Genomic DNA, 11,305 nt, shown 5'->3' with positions numbered 1-11,305 from the left:
TGGGGGAGGGGGGAAGTAAGTTAATTCAATAGTAGTACTATATATTAGACGAGGGCAATGACTCAAATCTTTAAATATTCTAAGACTTTAGGTTCAGAAGTTGTGTTTAATGATGATTTTGTAGCCAAAACCCTCGTAGTGTAGTGGCGTATATAGTGCCCTATGTTGGCACTGATCGCAGGTTTGAATTGCGCCTGGGAATATTTAGTTTAATTTGCTGAGTATTCTCAAGATGGTTCCATGATTTTCTACTTCTAATCAAGAAGAACAAGCACCTTGAAGTTACATTCGAACACGAATCGACAACCTCCCACTTAAATGTTACTATATGATATAATTGTAAGGAACAATTTTCTATGTCTGCGTAATCTTTCACAACTTTATTATTGACCATGTGATTCCAAATCCTGGCTATATATATATATATATATATATATATATATATTAAAATGTAAAGTTTTTCATGTAAGGCCTGCCTTCAAAAGTTAAATACATAAATGGAGTTTCTAGTAAATTTTAATTAGCCCCAAACGTTTCCACTTTCTTTCATTCATTCATCATTATTATTACTACTACTATTACTAAATTTTTTGGCTTCTCGGGTTGTAAAGAAAGCTAAGTCATGTTGGTGCAAAAGGCAAAGTTACGTATTAAAAGAAACCAAGATTTTGTTTGGACAATTTGAAGGGCAAATTCAACGTCTCGATCAACATGATTTGATTTCGGAATTTGGAACTTACCTTTAATATATGCATGCCTAACGGCGGGGTAATTCAGGGAATTATATAAATTTTTTCTAAACTTTATGCCATACATAAATAACTTTCTTAACATTTGAATTTATAACATGCCTCCCCGAGCTAGGTTTTTACATTTATGCCAATAGATTCGTTTTTCTTAGTTTGTTTATTATTTATTTATTTATAAATGACTTAAATTTTATAAGGTTTATCTTCATATACATATATATATATATATATATATATGCATACACACACTACCTCTTATCTTAAATGTAAAACTAGTTAGAAGTTCGATTTGATCCTAAATATAAAACCATAATCAATTTTATCTTTTGTATCTATTTATTTATTTTCTCAAAGTAGTTATCATGTTAATTGTACATGTTAAAATATTTCTATTCTAATGCACATAATTAAGAAGGATATTTTATAAAAGACAACACTCATTTATTACAAATAATTAATTTAATTAATTTTTTTAATATTCATAAATTAAATTATCTAGCTCTTATATTAAATACCGGAGGGAATAACACTCAGCTTGACAGAATAGTATACATTAAAAAATACAAGTTAAGAGGATATAAAATTAATAGTTTAAGGTTATCTTCATAAATATAAAACTTTATGAATATTTATTATAAAGTTTCAAATTAATGTTTGAAAGGTTATTTAAGCGTGACATGCAATTCAAAAGGATTTTATATAATTCAGCCTATATATTATAACTTAGGGGGTGTTTGGATGAGGCAAAACCATGGTTTGCAGAATAGCTTCTGGAGAATAGATTTTGGAGAGAATAGATTTTGAAAGAATAGATTTTCTGGAAAAGTGATTCTGATAAAGTGAGAGTGTTTGGATAATTATTGTCAGAAGTGCTTTTTGATATGTAGAAATTACTAAAAAGGACATAAGTTTAAATGATAATTACATATAATATATATTTCATAATATATGTTTATTTGAAGTACTACCTCCGGTCCTTATTATAAGACCCCGTTTGACTTTTTGTTTGGTCCTAATTATAAGACCCCAATTCATTTTGTCTTTCATATTTATGCATTTTTTTCCAAAATAATCTTTCTAATAATGATAGTTCTAGCCAATACACTTAATTAGCAAGGATATTTTAGGAATGACAACACTTATTTATTACAAATAACTAACTTAACTTACTTCCTTAATTTCCTCAAATAAATCAACTGGGTCTTATAATTAGGACCGGAGTTAGTAATAAATTTATTAATAATATATATTTTGACAACATAATAAATATGGCATAAATAATATAAATAATAAGAAATTAGTGTGTGTATATATATATTAATAAAATAAATAAATATGTTTTTAGAAAAATGATTTATTTTGCCAAATATATTTCATAACTTCGGACTACCCCCACGCGTGCTGAATGACTAACGCCCCCCCTGAATGACTACCGCCCCCCTGAATGACCCCCCCGCGTGCTTGTTCCTTCCGTGAGCTGCCTCAGAAGCTACGCCCACCAGCTTATCTGGAACCAAGGTTTTGTTGGGCAAAACCAAGGTTTTGCCCAAAACCTTGGTTTTAAAAAAAATGGGGGTGTTTGGCAAATTTTTTGCCAAACCATGGTTTGGCAAAAAAGCCAAACACCCCCTTAGTGGGTAAAAGTAAAAGAAATTTTCTGTTCTCTTTAATATATGTGAATCTAAGAATAGGAGTGTAATTATTCCTTATAGATAATTTTTCCTGAGTGAAAGATGGTGTGACCCCAACATAATTTTAAACTTAATAATAATCCTTTGATGGCTCACCGGTGCCACGCTTCGCACATGAGGATGAGGTAGTGGGGTTTGTTTGGCACGAAGAAAAAAAATTTTAATGAGCTCAGATTAAAAAATTGATGAAGCGGAGTTAAAAGTTTTTAATTAATTTTTTTAACTTTTTTATCTAACATTTTTTTCTTCATCAAAATTTTATAACCTTGCTTTTCCAATATTTTAAATAATAGAGCTTATTAAATTTTTTTTCTCCCCTCCCCAATTCCCCTATACCAAACACAAGGCAAAAGTCATATAGTGTTGGAATCTTAGCTTTAGGGTGTGTTTGGATGAAACCAAACCGTGATTTGGAAAAGTGATTCTGGAGAATAGATTATGGGGAGAATAGATTCTGTGAAGAATAGATTTTGTAAAAAAGTGATTCTGAGAAGTGAGAGTGTTTGGATAGTTGTTATCAGAAGCACTTTTTATATATACAAATTACTAAAAAAAGACATAAGTTAATATGATAATTACAAAAAAAATAGATTTTATGATATATTTTAATTTGAAGGAATAAAATTGTTAATAATATATTTTTTACCAACATAATTAATAATACATAAGATAATATAATTAATAAATAATTAATGTGTATATATATTTATAAAATATAAGATTAAATATGTTTATCAAAAAATATGTTTATAAAAAAAATAACAAGATACATATCATATAGGCTTTCACACTCTCTCTTTTTTCTCCAAAAGCAAAAAAATTTTGCTTTTTCCAAAACCATGGTTTTGGAGTCAAAACCATGGTTTTGACCCAAAACCATGGTTTTAGTTTTTAGAGGGGGTGTTTGGGTGATTGACACCCCAAACCATGGTTTGGGTCCCCAAACCATGGTTTGGGGTGTCACCCAAACACACCCTAATAAAGTTAAAAACTAGCTAGACCATATATACTATTGTTGCATAGGAAACGTGTCATTTAGTTGACCAGATTGTCATAACGCTGAGATTAAACATATTCGTCAAGTTATATTAAGACTTGTCTACTCAATTAATATGATAAAAATCACTGTTATGGTTGAATATAGTTGGATTGGAATTGAGTTGCTATTGAGTGAGAGCTGAGAACGGTTTTTACAGAATTAGATGAGTTTTTGAGCTTGGAAAACAAGGCTGGAAAATCTTAAAAGAAAAAATTTGCCAAGAAAATTGGCCTTTGTAGCTAGCAAAAGATCCTTATAGTCTTTTTAGAAAATGGATTGTATTTAACACGCATTTATCGCTGCCAGCTTTCTTGTATAACTGAGAAGTTGGGAAGATATTGCAAAAATGATCCTTTTTATTTCCTTGAGAAAAATAAATAAGGTGAAAAGGCCGTGGATAAGGAATCTAAGTTGGCTCAAAAGAAGCCCAATCCAAACACAATGCGGCCCATGGGCTTTTCCTTATCCAAATGCCTACAAGGCCCACTAAAGCCTTTCCATGATCTGCTGAAGCCGGTGCAAGTATGAGTGATGCTTTTAAGAAATATTGATCATAATTTCCGCAATATTTAATAAGAATAATCTAGTTTTTTTAATATATTCGACTTCCAATCATGTTAATTATAAATCATCAACTTTTTATTTCTTTTATTATATGGTTTAAAATTAGTTATTATCTAATGGCTTAAGACCTTCCCCCCCCAAAAAAAAGGTCAATTATGAATGATTGGAAAAAATGGAAGTCAAACGAAAAGGGAGAAAAAATAAATAAATAAAGGAAAAAGTAAAGAAAAGAGAGAGGTATTATACTTAAGAAAATACCTCAAGCGTAAGGCACTTGATTTCTCCGAAGTCAATGATTTGAACTTTCTAAATTAAAAAAAAAAAGCACTTTGAGAAAAATATACTAATTGGATATGATAATATTTAAATTTAACGTGATAATACTGAATATCATATAGTAAAAGAAGACTGAATAATAAACCTAACGCTGGTAAAAAAAAAAAAAAAAGCATAGTAAACCCAGCAGACAACGGTACTGGGTAAGATGAGTAAGAGGACAAAACGACACTCCTTTTGCGTTTGCATTGGACGTCTTCTTACGCTTTATGATTGTCGTTAGTTGTCATCGTTGAACCAAACTAATAAGGGCCATCTTTTAAATCTTATATTACTCCCGGGTAGTACTATAATCAGTAACTAATTAATTAAATATTATAATTTTTTGTTGGGATGGAGTTATTTAAAATAATAGATAAAAATCAATTATCATGCCGGTACTTAATGACTTTGAGAAAGGGTATTTTTATTTCTATTCCCAAAACATAAAAGTGATTATATTCCTTATTTATTTTTTCCCAGCCGGCTATTAATATCATGCTCTCGTGTAAAAGTATCTTTTTAAAGGCAATTAAAATAAACTCTCCATTATATCCAAAGCAGTGTGAACAAAAAGAGTACTTTTATTTTCGGCCAGCAACAAATTAAAAGTGTAGTGATTTGAAACGGCATACATACATGTGTGTGTGTGTGAGAGAGAGAGAGAGAGAGAGAGAGAGGAAACAAAGGCAGATGGAAGATACATGAAAGGGGGTGGGAAAGATGAGAGAACGAATGTGTGTGTCTGTATTGTGGGTGCATTATGCTTCATACCTTATTATTGGCCTTAAAAAATTAATATAATTGTCAATTTCACGAAATTTAAATGTTAATTTCATACAAAGTTAAGGTCTATTCAACATCTTGAAGTAAGTTCTTAAATGTATCCAGCATTTTAAAATATTCCGTGATGCATTCAATATTGTGAAGTATTTTCAAATACATTCAGTATTGGAAGTATTTTTTTTTCCTATTAGACGCAGTAAAAAAATATGTTCTGATACTAGACGCACCTTAAAAAAAAAAAATCTATGGTGCTGAATACTTCAAAAAATATTTAAAAGTGATGAACATACTTAAAAGGTGTTAAACATGTCATAAAATAGTTTAAGGTGTTGAATATATTTGAAAAAAATTTCAAAATACTGAATGGACCTTGATCTTTTTATATATACCAGAGTTTTTTTTGTTCAGCTTTATGCTAAGGTTATATAATATATGTATGTATATGATCTTTCCTTTTAGAATTCATTTTTTTAAAAATGTGGAGTGGGAAGGGACGAGAGAGGAAAATCCAGTAACATGTACTTTATACTGATTTTTTCTATAAAAATGAACCGGAAACCACATCAGCAATACAAAATATAGTTAATTAAAAAAAACAGCAGCGATTATAATCTAGTAACAGGTTTTTTTTTTTTTGAATTTTTCCTTATAATTAGATATAATGATGGAGGCTATGGTTAATAAATTAAGCATGATGAAGATATGAAATTGAGCACAATGATATATAACTATATAGGCTTTGTTATACAGAATAAAATTGGCTGTTGTAGTGTTGTGTAGTGTTGGGTGTGGCTACGAAGGGTGATAATAGAAAACGGGAGAGGAAAGTGGAAAAGGGATGAGAAACGTGGAACGTTATATATTATTGGCGCATCCATTTCATTTCTCACGTCCTCATGAATGTGACGGTGAGAAGCCAGTTATGGTTTGATAATGTTCACGGAGCGGAGCGTACTCACATCTGTCGAATCCTAATCATGACGTCCCCCGTTCTTCTTTTGTCTTTATTCCCCTTGCACTTTGCGCTACGGGGGTTGGTTCCTAAAACCACTTTTTTAGATTTTCTTGTATATAGATTAAAAAAAACTAATTAAATAAATAAATAGATATTTTTTTAAAAAAAATATCCTTACTAATCAAGTATATTGGTTATAACTATTATTATTATTATAAAGACTATTTTAGAAAAAATAAATAAATATGAAAGACAAAGTGAACTTGGTTAAGGTATTTAGGATCAAAATAAAAATCAAACAAGCTTTTATATTAAAGACAAAAGATAGTATGTTATAAATTACTTTTAAAATCATAGTTTAGTTTTTATACAAGTTTCGGAAGTATTGCTACCATCTCCAATTATGTTTTTCTTCCTCTCCAGTAGTATTCTCCGATTTCTAGTCAATATAAAGATGTTGATATGTAAATATTAATAACATTAATCACATTAGTTATTTATAAATATTAATTACACTAATAAAAATAGATCAAATATAGATAAATAAATTATGTATATACACTATCTTCAGTCATTAACATAACAGTTAATTTGACTTTTAATTTGATTTTATAATATAAGACCCCAATCCATTTTGTCTCTTATATTTATTTTTTTTGTAAGATAGTCTTTATGGTAATAGTAGTTCTAGTTTAAACATTTGATCAGTAAGGATATTTTAGGAATAATAACTTTTATTTATTATAAATAACTAACTTAACAAACATTTTTAATCTACTCAAATTAGTTAATCAAATCTCATATTAAAGACCGGAGGTAGTATTTCATTAGATATATAAATACTTTTGAAAGCATTCATCACCAAGAAAGATGACAGCCTCCATAACCAAGCTTTCATACTTGGCTTTAGAAGTAATTACATGGAGCATTTTCTTTCAGATTAGAACAATTATAGGAGATTGGGAGAAATATATTCCTGAAACATGTTATGGCAGCGGCCAGCGCATACATATAAATATAATAATTAGAACCTTTTTAAAAATCTCATCTAAGTATAAATTAATGTTAATTGGGTATAAAGATGGCAATAAGGTAAGAAAGGAGATGGAATAAGTTCCCTAGATTCTCATTGAGTATTATTCTAGTTTAACTTTTATTTTGGTCAATCAATTTTTTTTTTAAAGTTTTGAGTATTCTAATTATATAAAATGCATAGTAGATATTAAAAAAACTAATTAAATTAGTTTTTTATAATAAATAGATATTTTTTTTCTAAAATATCTTTGCTAATCAAGTGTATTGGCCAAAACTATTATTATTGTAACAACTATCTTAGAAAAAAATAGATAAATATGAGAGACAAAGTGAATTGGGATATTATATTTAAGATCAAAATAAAATTCAAACAAGTCTATATATTAAAAATAAAAGATAGTATATTAGAAAATCACTTTTAAAATCATAGTTTAGTTTTTATCCAAACTTCGGAAGTATTGCTACCATCTCCAATTCTGTTTTTCTTTCTCTGCAGTAGTATTCTCCGATTCTTAATCAATATACGGATAGATAGTTAATCTGTAAATATTAAAAACATTAATCACATTAGTTATTTATAAATATTAATTACACTAATAAAAAATAGATCAAATATAGATAAATAAATTATGTATGTACACTATCTTCAGTCCTTAACATAAGAGTTAGTTTGACTTTTAATTTGATCTTAAATATAAGACCCCAATCCATTTTGTCTCTCATATTTATTATTTTTAAAGTAGTCTTTATGGTAATGATAGTTATAGTTTATACATTTGATCAACGTGGATATTTTAGAAAGGATAACGTCTATTTATTATAAATAACTAACTTAACAAACATTTTTCAGCTATTCAAATTAGTTAATTAGATTTTATATTAAAGACCGGAGGTAGTATTTCATTAGACATATAAAGACTTTTGAAAGCGTTCATCACCAAGAAAGATGACAGCCTCCATAACCATTAACCAAGCTTTCATACTTGGCTTTAGAAGTAATTACATTGAGCATTTTCTTTCAGATTAGGACAATTATATGAGATTGGGAGAAATATATTCCTGAAACGTGATACAGCAGCCGCCAGCGCATACATATAAATATAATAATTAGAACTTTTTAAAAAATCTCGTATAAGTATAAATTAATGCTAATTGGGAATAAAGATGGCAATAAGGTAAGAAAGGAGATGGAATAAGTTCCCTAGATTCTCATTGAGTATTATTTTAGTTTAACTTTTATTTTGGTCAATCATTTTTTTTTTTAAAGTTCTGAGTATTCTAATTATATAAAATGCATAGTAGGCAATTTAACAAATAATATTATTTATGTGATTTTTTTGACCAGCATTATTTATGTGATTTATTGCTTATGCAATGGATTAAAATTATGTTCTCCCACACCAATGAATGCATTAAATTTACAAGACTTTTTAATTTTATTCCTACTAAGTTTTTTTTTCTTTTTTTACATTTATCAATCATTCTATATCCCTCAATTTTTTCTTTGTTTGCAACGACAACTCAATAGGTATAAAATTAAAAATCAAACTATTACATATACTACAAGTGACATATTATATTTAGGGTCAAAATATTTTTCTATAGGTAACTTACATTTAAGAGCGAAACTATAATTCTAATACTGCTATTCAGGCAATGCCCCAATAATGTAGTTGACAAACCAGTATAAACTATCACAGACGTTTTTGTAGTAAATTGCAAAGATCAATAAATTTTATTAAATGCTCTTAGATGAGTACCTTAATTTTTTTCACAAAAAAGTGGTAACTTCTGAATATGTCTTTCATTTAATATTAAACCCTAATTAACACACATTTAATTAATGAAAGATATTTTTGGAATAAAGTCATTATTGAGTCATTGTTTTCTTTAAAACATTTTATATTATGACACATGAAACCACTTAAAAAAATATTTTACTCTATAAATTGAAACGGAAGAAGTAGCAATTTATTTTACAAATATTGTTAACCACATGTCAATGACTAAACTCTCATTGTTTTTTTCTTTTTGCCAATATATATAGCGAATAAAAATATATAAATATACATGCATCATCATTGTTAACTTTAATATATTAATATTAATATTTTCCAAATAATCAATCATACAATTTATTGTTCATACTTTACGGTATATATAATTATAAATTAAATAATTAATGATGAATGCATTAGATGAAAGTGACTTCACTTCCCCTAAATCTTTAATGGTCTTCCCTCGCAGGCGCACCATCTCACTACTTAAGCCATCTCCCTCCTCGAAATCCATTGCACCGCCACTGCTTCTTTCTCTGGAGCTCCATTTTTGTCTTTTTTAGGTCTCTGTTGCCTTTTCACCTTTCCTTGCTTCCTCTGCAAATGGAAGGATCTGGGGTGGTGACTGTGTACGGTAATGGCGCCATTGCAGAGACCAAAAAAACTCCTTTCTCTGTCAAGGTGGGTCTTGCTCAGATGCTCCGTGGCGGCATTATCATGGACGTTGTGAACGCCGAGCAGGCCTGCATCGCCGAAGAGGCCGGGACGTGAGCCGTCATGGCACTGGAGCGTGTTCCTGCCGACATCCGGGCTCAAGGCGGCGTTGCTCGCATGAGCGACCCGCAACTCATAAAGGAAATCAAGCAGGCGGTGACGATTCCTGTGATGGCGAAGGCCCGTATAGGACACTTTGTGGAAGCTCAAATCCTCGAGGCGATTGGCATCGATTACGTGGACGAGAGCGAGGTCCTCACCCTCGCCGACGACGAGAACCACATCAACAAGCACAACTTCCGCATTCCTTTTGTCTGTGGGTGTCGTAACCTCGGGGAAGCTCTCCGGCGAATTCGGAAGGTGCGGCAATGATTCGTACCAAAGGGGAAGCAGGGACCGGGAATATCATTGAGGCGGTGAGGCATGTGAGGTCGGTGATGGGTGACATCAGGTCTTTGCGGACCATGGATGATGACGAAGTCTTCACCTTCTCAAAGAAGATTGGAGCTCCATATGATTTGGTGATGCAGACGAAACAATTAGGTCGGCTTCCTGTGGTTCACTTCGCGGCAGGTGGAGTTGCGACTCCAGCTGACGCCGCCTTGATGATGCAATTAGGGTGTGATGGGGTTTTCGTAGGGTCTGGTGTGTTCAAGAGTGGTGACCCTGCAAAGCGAGCCAGGGCTATTGTGCAGGCTGTGACTCATTATAGTGATCCTGAGATTTTGGCCGAAGTGAGCTGCGGGTTAGGCGAAGCCATGGTTGGGCTCAATTTGACAGACAAAAAGGTTGAGAGGTTTGCGGCTAGGTCAGAATGAGTGTGTGTTCATTGGCTTCCTGTTGCTTTCGAAGAAAGTTAGCTGTTCATGCTGATTTTTGGTGATTGATGTATTTCCAGTCTTGTTAGATTTTTGACGTTTTTATGTATAATAAGGTCATGATGTGCTCCAGTGCCATGACGGCGCACGCCCCGGCCTCTTCGGCGATGCGGGCCTGCTCGGCGTTCACAACGTCCATGATAACGCCGCCACGGAGCATCTGAGCAAGACCCACCTTTGACAGAGAAAGGAGTTTTTTTGGTCTCTGCAATGGCGCCATTACCGTACACAGTCACCACCCCAGATCCTTCCATTTGCAGAGAAGCAAGGAAAGGTGAAAAAGCAACAGAGACCTAAAAAAGACAAAAATGGAGCTCCAGAGAAAGAAGCAGTGGCGGTGAAATGGATTTCGAGGAGGGAGATGGCTTAAGTAGTGAGATGGTGCGCCTGCGAGGGAAGACCATTAAAGATTTAGGGCTGCGCATTGCAGTCCGAGAGAAGAATATAGTGGTGCTTTTTAATTACTTACCTGTTGTGTTGCCTAAATAATTACTTACTCTTCAAGCTGCTACATGTGATTTTTTAATTCTTTCCTCTGTTTTATGGGCCATTACAAATTAGTGGTGTTTTTTAATACAGTACATAAAGCAAGTTGGAAAAGGGTTTTATACCTAAATATGAATATGAGACATATTTTATGATATAATTTACATGACAAAATAGGTCTCACATATAAAATCAGAATAAAAATAAAAAACCAAAAATCTTCATATGCCCCGTAAAAAGATCTAGAGGGAGTATATGCATATATGTTATCTTTATTGTATAGCACATATTTATAATTTTTATAATTTCTAATTA

The 11,305-nt window shown here is 31.4% G+C and overlaps 1 pseudogene; it reads left to right on the top strand.

The window, feature by feature from the left end:
- The first annotated feature begins 9,390 nt into the window (after nucleotides 1-9,390).
- LOC114711161 (probable pyridoxal 5'-phosphate synthase subunit PDX1) lies at nucleotides 9,391-10,580 on the top strand (annotated as a pseudogene).
- Nucleotides 10,581-11,305: the final 725 nt, after the last annotated feature.

Source organism: Neltuma alba, unplaced genomic scaffold (assembly GCF_004799145.2).
Source record: "Neltuma alba isolate B1F8T4 unplaced genomic scaffold, ASM479914v2 tig00011281_pilon, whole genome shotgun sequence".
Taxonomy (NCBI): domain Eukaryota; kingdom Viridiplantae; phylum Streptophyta; class Magnoliopsida; order Fabales; family Fabaceae; genus Neltuma; species Neltuma alba.
The sequence above is the reverse complement of the archived record's forward strand: the minus strand, read 5'-3'. Positions and strand labels throughout refer to the sequence as shown.